A 12,084-nucleotide genomic window follows, 5' to 3' on the forward strand; every position below is an offset into this window, starting at 1 on the left:
AAATAGAAACTAGACTCAAAACCTAAGATACTTTTCCCTTACTTCTATCTCAAAGTCAAATTTTAACCTCTTACCAAGGTTTAATATCTTTTTCTTATTAAAGGGATGTGGTTGGGTCTTATTTCACCATTGGTGATGGAGTCTGACACGTTGGAGATCATCTCATCAGGCATCTCAATAGGAAAATTTACGCTTATGTTGAGTTAGAAGTCATTATCGAGGATATTTTTTCTCTTGGTAACTCTGTTAATATTAAGTGCTCGGGTCATTGTCTCTAAGAGGAAAACAAAGTGACCATGCTATTGTGGTATTGACTTTCTTCTTGAGACGCTCTTTGATAAGGAAAGATGTTTTTCTAGATAGTGGTTTTCCCTCGTGCTTGAGTGTAGTGGGTTTGAGTTGGTATGATTTTTACTCTTTTTCCTTTTTAAGATATAAAAGAAATTTTCAAATCCATTTATGATATATTTGATTTGTAAGGGACTTTTTATTTTAGGTTAACTAAGTGATAATAATTGGATGAAGTACAAACCACACAAAAAGAAAATTGAAGAGAGAGAATTTTATTATTATTTGGAAGGTAAGATACATAGATGAATAATGGAAAAAAAAAAGGGGGAAATAATTGTAATGTCTAAGATTATTCTTGGGGTAGGTATAAAGGACAGTGAATTATTTTGAAATTCTATGGTGTGTATTTGGGCTCATAAATATTCTCAAACCAAATAAGCCCACAAAAAGAGGCCCACTAAGCTAATTGTCTCTAAAAACCAGACAATAGGCATATACGTAGGCTTCTCAATTTAAGCACTCCCTTTTTAAAAATATAATTAGGTCAAAGTCAATATTTTTAATTATCTTTTCTTCTTCCCTCCCAAACTTAATTTCTCAACCACCCTTTTCATAATTTAGAGGCATCAAATTATTTATGTTATAACTTTTGGCATTTCAACTGCTAATTTTGTTTAAAATGTTGTCCCACCCCACCTTTATTTTACTTGCTTAACCAACTCTCTTATGCTATCTATCTATTTCAACTTCTTTGTCAAATTGATACTTATTTGATAATATATCATAATATATTTCGTCTATTCATTGTCACATTATGTCAAATCATTCATTCATAAATTCCATCGATTTGCTCACACATTTCACGTAATAGGTTAAGTTCAAAACAATTTATATATTTATATAGATACAACCATTAAAATTTAATAGAATATACATTTTTAGTTCTTACATTTTAGGTTTAGTTTCCCTTTGATCGATTCATAGGTTTCAAGATGTTATAATGTTAGTTCTTTAAGTTCTGAGTTTAATTTTAATTTAGTCCGTAGATTTTAAAATGCAAAGATTTTAAATATGTTAAAATTTACTTTTTCTCCATAAACTTTCATGGATGTAATAGTTTAGTCATTGAACTTTGATTTGTAATAACTTAGTCATATTTCTTTCAATTTTGGAACAATTTAGTTTTGTACTTTAATATGTAAGCCCTTATACTTTCAAATTTGAAGCCGTTTAATCTATGTCATAAAAAATTCATCAATCTTATTATTTAACGAGTTAGACTTTGTGGCTTCGAAACATATTGAATCTTTAATTAATTTAGTGATCGCCTATGTTAGAAATTGCATTGAATTTTAACGTTAATTTTCACAATGAAAACCATATCGGTATATATTATAAAGTAAAGTTTAGAGACTAAATTGTTACTTTTATAAAAATTCATGGATCAAAACTGATTTTTAACTTACTATTACAAACTAAAGTTTAAACTGTTTTTTTAAAGTACAGCAAGTGAGAATATTAGAACTAAAACTTACGACTTTATGGATAAAAAAAAATATGTCAATAACTATCGAGATATACTCATTTTGACAATTAAAGTTTGTCAATCAAATCATTACTTTTATGAAGCGTTTTTTTTAACAATGGTAATTTCATTGAAATCTCCTTAAAGTTGGGATAAGATTTTCATTTGAACTATGATTTTGATTCATTGATGATACATTAGTAGAAAGGACTTTTCTCACCTATAGGTAGCCAATTAATGCTATTTCATAGTGAAGTTAATTAGAAAAACATCAAAATAACATAATCTGATTTTGATATGCTTTTATTTTTTTAGGAAGGAGAGGTGCTTTTAGCTTAGTTAAAATCATAAATCATAAGACATCACTAAAGATTTTACTCAAAAGAATTTTAATGCATTGATGATGAAATCAAAACTTTTGAAACATCAAAAAATTAAAGATGAGATGATATGTTTAGCCAAAAATATAAAAGGATGTAAATTTTTAAAAATTCTAAAATTAGAGAATTTTGGTGAAAGAAATCAAATAAGAAGAAAAAAGAATTTGTGAAATCATTAATTTTCAATTTCATTACTTTAGTTGCCCTGATTGTTAGGTAAGCCTTGAAGGTGATTGAATAGACCATGATGGGCTGAGCTTGGATAGGATGTTGGGCCTATCAAAAGTGGGCCTCCTAAGACTTTGATTTTTGGTTTAATAAATTTCGGTATTAATTTAGTCCCTGAACTTTAATTGATAACGTTGTATTTTTAAATTTATAGCAATTTAATCTTTGAACTTTGGTAAATAATAATTTAGTCCTTATACTTTGAAACTTTAACAAATTTATCCATGCATGAAATTTTTCATCAAGACTAAGTGTCAACTATGGGTGTTCGTGGGTTGGCTTGGGGTTGGATTGGATTGAAGAACTTTTTAGACCCAACCTGATTTTTCGGTTTGTTAATTTCTTCCGCCAAAATAACTCTTATTAAAAAAGAGCTTTCTACACATGAAACCCTAATAAATGATCTATATTTTGTTCATGTTCAAGTGTTTCCTTATTTACAAGAATGTCTAACTTTTTTAAAAAATTACAATAAAATTATGATTAAATTACCATTTAATCCCAAGAGTAAATTAATTATACGTTTTTTAAATAGGGAAGAGAAAAGGGTTTTAAATGGGGCACATTTTCTAGGAAAAATAGATTATCACAATTTTTCATATTCTTCAATTTCTCTTTTAAAACCCACATATATAGGAATATATACTTTTTCTCTCTCTTTTTTTAGCTATTAGGAAATTTAATATATAACATGATATGTATCCGTTTATTTGATATAAATGAGAGTTTTTTTATAAAAAAAATTAGACTTCATGTATTGTGATATACAAACTTGTTGAGATTTCTGATTATGTAAATGGTACTAATGATATATACTGTGATTTATGTCGAACATTAAGCTAATATGTGATTTATAGACTGTGATATATTTCATACATTAGTTTATATTGTGATATACCTCAAGCAAGTGAAACTCTAATTTAAATATTGTTCTAAATTTCATATATTAGTTAGGATATTTACAAATACCTAACAAAATGTTTTAAGTATATTTAAAATAATCATGAATGCATAGATAAACCAATAAGTTATACATGAAACCAACATAAATAGAAAATAAATTTTCATTAAACTTATTTTCTCTTTCCAATTAAGCAAAAATAATAAAATATCAACAAACAAATGCATTTTTTCTCTCTAATTAAACAAAAGAATAAAATCTTAACCAATAAATGCATGTTCTCTCCTACATTAAGAGTGCTAGTAAATATGGATTCTTTTTTTCTAATGCCACATTCTCTCTCCAACCACGCACACTCAAGGGTATTTTAGTTCGAAAAATTCATTAAACCTCATATAAAAAAATATCAAAAAGTTTATCTTTATGAAAATAAGTTTTGAAAATGGATTGGATCTATAATAATCCTATTAAAAAATAAATCCAACCTAACCCAACCATGAAACATTCATTCGGATTGGGTTAATTCAGGTTAATTGTTATTATTCAAATTTAGGTTCTAAAAAAATAAGATGTTAATATGAAAAAAAAATTAATTTAATTATTTTCATATATTGAATTAAGATTTAAACATAGTTTCAATTTATATAATGGATTTTTCTTTCCAAAGTGCTAAAAACTATTTTGAGGAGTTGTTGAAGAATAAATCATTTAAAAAGAAAAACTTCAATAAATATATGTGTATATAATTATATCATAAGTTTATATATATATAAATTAAAATTAACAATAAGTTCGAGCTGATTAATGGATTCATCTAAAATAACCCCAACCCAACCTACAAAATTTTTATTTAGTTAGTTAGAATTTTGATTTCATTTTTAATCGAAAATTTACTAGATTGTTATTGTGATATTTTTAATTTAACATCAGAAAACATAACATTTTAATAAATCAAACGGGGAATAGAAATTTGGAATAAAATTTTATTTTCAAATTACAACTCAAAAAAATCTTTCAAATTCAAGTAGGAATATGTTATTTACACGATTTTCTTGGTGTGCACATGGTGTCATTAGTTGGCATCCAATTGACAAATCTATTATCATGCAAGTTAACTCGTGTATGAGTACACGATTTACTCCTAAATTTGTGGACATGGTACACGAACTCGTGTACTCTGTCCATGATTTAGCAACCCTATTTTTAGGAATAGTTTCATTTAAACCATATTTTTGTAATTAATTATTTAAATTACAAACAAAATTCTAAATTTGTCATGAATTTTACACTTAAATTTTAAGAATTGCACGTTAAACTTAGGCTTGTATACGTTGATCTGAATTTTTAAAAGTGTCAGCAATTTTAATCCGATAACAAATTTTCCCTTCAAAGCTCATTTTTCTAAAAAAAATAAATAAGTAAATAAATAATCTCTTACGCGTTCAATTAATTATAAGCAAAACTATTTATTATTATTATTTTTAATTTATTATTTGGAAACACTATTTAATGGTGAAATCATGCTTATCAAACTCATTTTAAGCAAAACTTTATTTTATTTAAATTTATGAGTTTATGAAAATTTTTATATTATTTTATGTTAAAATCAATGTACAAATTATCGAAAATTGAATTGAGCGATAATTATTTGAGTTTAGGTTTGTCAATTTGATACAACCAAGTTTAAGATCATGAAACTTTGAACGTCGTTTTTAAAAAATAATTGTAGAAGAAATTATTTATATATAAGCGGAGATTAAAATACGAGTGTCAATATGATATCAATATTTTTAAATTTATGGATATATCTGATTATTGTAAACAAAGAAATATAAAATATTTAAACTAATAATCTTTTTTACCATCCATTTAACTCAATAATTAAATTAATTTTATATACCTAATAAGGGATAGGTTTTTATATTAGAGTACATTTTCATATTTGGATTAATAGATGATATATTTTTGTTTTATGGATATTTCTATTAACATATCACAAATTTTGATTAATCTTTAACTCTATAGTTTACAGATATATCGACATATATGCACAAATATTGTAATTCTTTTTTATTTGAATTCTATTATGTAATTTCAAATTTTGAAAAAAGACAATGAAGAATAAAATGGAATTTGGGCTGGGCTTGGGTTTGGTCTTGGGCTGGTTGAAATATTTCCTCAAATTATTTCAGTACTTCTATTTTTGAAAAAGAGAGCTTTTTGGGCTTGTATCATTAAAACTCCAAAATAATAATAATAATAATAATAATTAATTAAATACCCAAAATACAAAACTATATTAAATTGAACTCATAAACCTTCTAAATAAATCAATTTAGACAATGAGGCTTTTTTAAATATAAAATATTTAAAAATATTTACACTTTATAGTAAAAAGTTTCAAAAATACAAAACACTTTTGGAGTGTTTTATAATAAAGTGTAAATATTTTTTGAATTTTTCTGTTTATAAGAATTTCCCTTTAAACTATCCATTGGTGATTTATAACTATCTTTAATTAATTCCATTCAAAGTCAACCAAAAATTGATAAAATATAACATTTTTTTTCTAAAAATCCTACTAAAGTAACAAAAATAATTATCGTGTAGTTTTTAATAGGTTTTTTTTTTTAATATAAAAAATATTTAAACATATTTACACTTTATAGCAAAGTTTCAAAAGTGATTTTGGAATTTTTTACAATAAAGTGTAAATATTTTTAAGATTTTTTTATTTATAAGAATTTCTCTTCTTCTAATAAGTAAATAAAATGAAAAAAATAATAATATAAAATTGCTCATATTAACGAAAAGCCATTATTAATCGATTGATATCAACCTTATCTCTAATATAGATTAATCTATGGATTTAAAAAGCCTTATGTGGATGGAAAAATATATATAAAATAGGAACCAAATGTGATGTATATAAACTAAAATAGTTATTTTTTTAAAATATATAGACTAAGATAGAAATTTTGAAAGTACAATAATTAAATTGAAAAAAAAAATAAAAAGTATATCATCAAATTTAATATTTTAAAAGTATAGTAATCAAAATTGAACATATTAGTCTGAGTTTAAAAATAAAAGAAAATTTTGAATTTTGAATAATGGAGGCTTAAATTAAAACAACAAAAATTTCTAAGAATTAAGCTTTCAATTGGTTTTGTTAATTGCCATAAACCCATCTTCCTTGATGATGATTTAAAATCATTTATATTTTGATTGGTCCATTTTTGTTATTTTGGTCAACAAATTGATATTTCTTGGTTAGGTCAATTTTTTTTAAAGTCAGTTTTAAAATTTATTTTTCTAAACTAATTTAAGAACTTGACATCAATTATACTTTATAGCTAAAAATAAGTTAAATCAATCAGCCTCCTATAAAAATAGAGGATAGACTTTTTTGCTCATTTATTTTATCTTCAAAAGAATATAATATAAGAATAATGAACTCTCAAATTATGTTCTTCAATTGTTTACTTCATTCATTTTTTCCTATTTCCACTATTAATTTCTCCTTATAATTTCTTTTACTTCATTATAATAAACCTCTCTCTAAAATTTATGTTATTTTTCAATTTTTCCATAAGTCATTGAACAAATTAAAATTCAGATATCGATGTTATTACCAAAGAGGTGAAATATATTTTTAGTCTCTAAAATTTGAACATTATTTAGTTTTTGAAATTTTGAAATAAATACTTTAATCTCGAGGTTTGTAAAGTACTTCTAAATTGTCCTTAAATTAATTTTAGTGATAGTTAGCGTGCCATTTTTAAAATGAGACGACAAATTTTTACTCATTATATAGATAATTCAAGAATTAAATGTTACCCTACTTGCCTTTAATTCCAATTAACTAAGATAAGTAATTCTAATTATCTTTGGTCAATTCAAGTAGATTAGTGGGTAAGCTTTATTAAATTAAAAAAATAAAAATCACAATTTTATGTATGGAAATTATTCTGAAATGGTGAAATTTTCATTTCTAAAATAACTCTAAAATATATTTTTAATCATTCAAAACTAAAATTTTGATAATATGTAAATTACATTTTAAAATGTAATATAAAATATTAAATTAATTTTGAGTGATAAAAATCATATATTTTTTTAATGATTTTAAATCTAACAAAAGTGATTTTAACCATTTAAAAATTAATCCAAAATGGTAACTTAATCTCTCTAAAAAAAAATGTCAATACAGAATTGTATTTGTACCTACTTTAATAGTGAAGAAATAAATTGTTGCTGATTTATCTGAATTGACAATAAAGACAATAGTTCAAAATCCTTAATATTTGAGAATATAATTAATGAAAATTACAAAAGTCTAATGGTTTAGAAGAGTATTTTTCACTTTACCTCCATGAAAAAAAAAAAAACCAATTAATCAAACTACAAAAATTAGTTAACTAATTTGATTCCTGTGGTATTAAATTTTAAATTATTATGATTTGGATTTAATATCAGTTTTATTAATATTTTATAAAAAAATCAAATAACATAAATAGTCTTTGAGGACCTGTTTAGTAATCATTTGACTTTTTGTTTTTAAAAGTTAAGCCTATAAATACTACTTCACATTTTCAAATTTATTTATTTGTTATATACTTTACTTTTTACCAATGGTTTATAAAATCAAGCGAAATTTTGAGAACTAAAAAAAGTAGTTTTTAAAAACATGTTTTTGTTGTTGAAATTTGACTAAGAATTCAATCGTTGTACTTAAAAAAGATGCAAATCATTGTAAGAAGTGTGGAGAAAATAGGTTATTTTTTAAAAATTAAAAACAAAAAATGAAATGATTACTAAATGGATCTAAACAAATTTATCCACTTTGAAACTCGTTCATTTTTTATTTTTATTTTATAATCAATCTTAATTTCTACGGTCAACAATAAGAAACATGAATTTGTTGTCATATAAATATAAAATATATCTAATGTTGGAGTAATTTAGAATAGTTTAGAATAGTTTTACTAATAAAAATTTTGACGGTAAAAGCCTAATTGAAGGTGGTTAATCATCTAATAACTTGACTACTTACTTTTTTATCTCACACACATTCTCTTGCAAGAAAGACGTACCAAGACCAAATGTCTTCTCTTCTATGTATTTTCTTAAAATAAAATAAATAAATAAATAAATAAAGATAATTTAACCAAATTTTGTTTGTGGTCAGTTTTTTATTTTTTTTAAAGTAATAATGGTAAAATAGTAACAAATAGGATTTTGCCAAGTTGAGATGATCTTATAAGTCCTTAAATTTAGATACCTAATAAATACACTCACCTTCTCATTTTATTATTATTATTTTTTAAGAAATAAACAAATCCAAGAATTTTTTTTTTTAATTATCAAATTGACAACTTTTTAATAACAATTCCTTATTTAAAATTATATATATATAAAGGTAAAGTTGAAAATAGAATGATTAAGAAGATATTGCATGGATTTTTCTACTTTAGAGAGAATATAAATAATGCAAATGGGGAAAACTTAACCTTTCTCTCAAAATGTTTGGACTTCATTGGCTAAATTTCCTCCACTTCTTTAATGGTATTCATTATTCCAAACAAGGTTAAATTATGATTCCTTTACCAAACAATGGTTAAATTTTGATTTATTATATATATATAGATCCAAAAGAATTATATTATTATAATAAAAATCATGATGATGATGATGATCATAATAAACAAAAGTGGTGTGTTTCTCTTTGAGATTTTCCCAACATGGAAAATGGAATTGATGCTTAGAAAAGCCATCATGCTAGAGAAAGAAAGATATAGAGATTCTAAATCCATCTAATCCTTTGAATTTTTATGTTTTTTTTTTTTGGAATTTTTTTTAATTGTTAATAAAACTAAAAATACTTTTTTTTAATCACAAAACTAAATCTAGTTATTTCCAATGATATAACATATAGTAATTAACTTACTCAAAATGTCATGCTATTATAAGTAATAACCCATTAAAAAGATTATTATTCTCGATTCATACTCTAAAATTCTAAAATTATATATATATACACAAGCTTAAGTTCATAAATACAATGAACAAAGGGAAATACCAATGAATATTCAAGTGGAAGATGCAAAAATAAATCAGCAAAATAATAATAATAATAATAATTGTGCTATTAACAATAGAAAGATTTTTTTTAAAAAAAAAAAATAATAAAGAAATTATTATAAGATAAAATATTGAAAATGAAAATACAATTGAAAGGACAATTTTTTAAATTGGATTGGAGTTTCTAGGAAGCTTCCATCAATCAAATGATGGTATATTGTTTACATATTGATGATAAAAAAGTGGTGAGTTGCTTCAATTCTAATTAAAGCTATTTTGAATTAGTGAACTCCTTAAAAGTTAAAAGCCATTTATAAAATTAATTAGATCCCCCACATAAAATTCATATGGGGTCCAATCAGAATTTTATAAATAAAGGAAACAATTAATTTATACTGAAACTTGGATTTGTATCAAGTGATAACTCTCTCAGTCCAATTTTGTTTTTAATTTTAATCTTTCACGGGTTCGAAAGTACCTATAACATTAGTTCCCTTCTCCCGTGTTGAGATTTTGAGGTTAATTTGTTAAGGATTTGGTAATAAGATCCCAAATTGGGAGTATATGTGATGTTGTTTTGCCATGGTACTAATAGTAAGACATGTTTGTTCGTCTTTTGACGTGTCCATTTTTTGACTTGTAAATGCTTTATCTATAAGATGTGTACCTCTTGAATTTTGGGTTGAGTGTGTGGCCATCGATGTGACTTAGTTTAGTAAATTTTTCGAATGGTCCTTAGATCATTTTTACTTTGGGAGTAGCATATCAAGCTCGTTAGATGACTTTTGGCTCTCCTTACCTTAAAGGTTATGGGGTTCTTAATCCATATGTTTTCCATGGAAGTACCTTATCAAGCTCTCCTGGGCCGATTTTAGATTTTCCTTTCCTTGGCGAATTAACCGACTACAACTCTTCCTATGAAGCAGGCCATGTAGAAATGGGTTTTCCTCGGCCAAGGCCCATCCACCCCATAAAGAGATGCCAACTCGGATTGACCCTCTTAGTTAGAACATTCATCGCGACTCAATCTAGGGTTCGAGTGTTCGATTTCAAAATAAGAAGCATGACAGCCCTACGGAAGGTAAGCTCAAACTCCTCCCTAAAACTACTTACCCCAACATTTGTGCAAAATATCGACTTAAGCATCAGAGTGTCTGTGACAAGCACTACATTGGTGTGTTATTTTTTTATTATTTTGCAAGTGACTTCTTTTCCAAAATACAATTTACCAATGGGGGCACGTGACAGTCAGGTGAGATCACTTGACCAGATTTTTCCATCAACAATATTAATTTAAATCCTAAATTTTTATGAATTAAACAATTTTATGTCATCCACCAGTAGTTTATAAGTATTATAACTTGATTTTATATAAGATACGTTAAAAATTATCTAAACAAAACTATTAATCTACAGTAGCAATATAATAAAAATCATAAATAATTCTTCCTAAATAAGTAAAAAAAAAAAAATAGACGAGGACAAGAATATCATTCTTATATACCATGGATTGTTTCCTTCCTGGATCAATGTTAGACTTATTAAACCCAGCAACTCTCTCCCCGAACAAATTATCGCTTTAGCCTCCTTGTTGAATCCCTTAATTTCAAGGCACATCCAATTCGATCCTTAGTACATTATGGAATGTACTTGGTATTGATCACTTGTCATATTCTTAATCTTCTCATCTTGAAATAAAGATCTATCCCTTTACGAGCACTTTTTGGTTCAATCTATGGATTTAATCCACAATGTCGACTATAGGGCTTCACTATTCTTTATTCGAAATCCATTATAGGCATAAACTCTTATGATATTACTTTTAAAATCATTCAAAAAAATTTATATCAATGAAGATAATTTTCTTTATTTATATACCATAAATCGTTTCCATCCATAATTTTTAATCTATTAATTTATTTGAATCTAACATCGTATTCAGAGAAAAAAATTCAGACATACACACAAATTATTCCTGAATAAATAGAGTAAAACATAGAGACAATGAGGAATGATAAACCACTCGTATCAATAAATTTTGTACATGTGTGAAATTATATTGTAACAATTTTATAACAAAATCTAATGGAGTATCTAAATTGTTTATGTAGGTAGGTTATTTCAAAACTTTTCTTTAACTTTATTAGAAATTAGTTTATATTTTGTTATAAGTTTGTTATACAAGTAGTTAAATGGTTAGTCACTGTTGTAATTATGCCTATTTATAGGCCTCTTTTGGTTAATAAATGATATAGCAAATTTATTTACTCTACTTTGATATGGTATCAGAGCAAAATTAAAACTATTTGACTTTTCGTTTTCCCTCCAACTACCCTTTTTCTCATGTCTTTTCTTCTTCTCGAGTCGATCTCGCTCCCCGACCTTCCAGACGCTAACACTGATCTCGCTTGCCTCCGCCCACAGTGTCGAGCGAGATTTTTCTGGTGATTTTTCGTTCTCCTTCTTCATCCGAAACTACGATCATTACCAGATCCGATGACCCAACCTCATCCGGAAACTCCAACTCCATGGAGAATGTTCGAGCTTCCCCATCTTTCATTCTTGAACAATATCATAACCCTTATTTTCTTCATCCCTCAGACAACACCAGTCTTGTGCTCGTTTCCAATCTTCTTACTGAATCGAATTACGACTCGTGGAGTCAGGCGATGAAG

The sequence above is a fragment of the Benincasa hispida genome, chromosome 9 (genome assembly GCF_009727055.1).
Source record: "Benincasa hispida cultivar B227 chromosome 9, ASM972705v1, whole genome shotgun sequence".
Taxonomy (NCBI): Eukaryota; Viridiplantae; Streptophyta; class Magnoliopsida; order Cucurbitales; family Cucurbitaceae; genus Benincasa; species Benincasa hispida.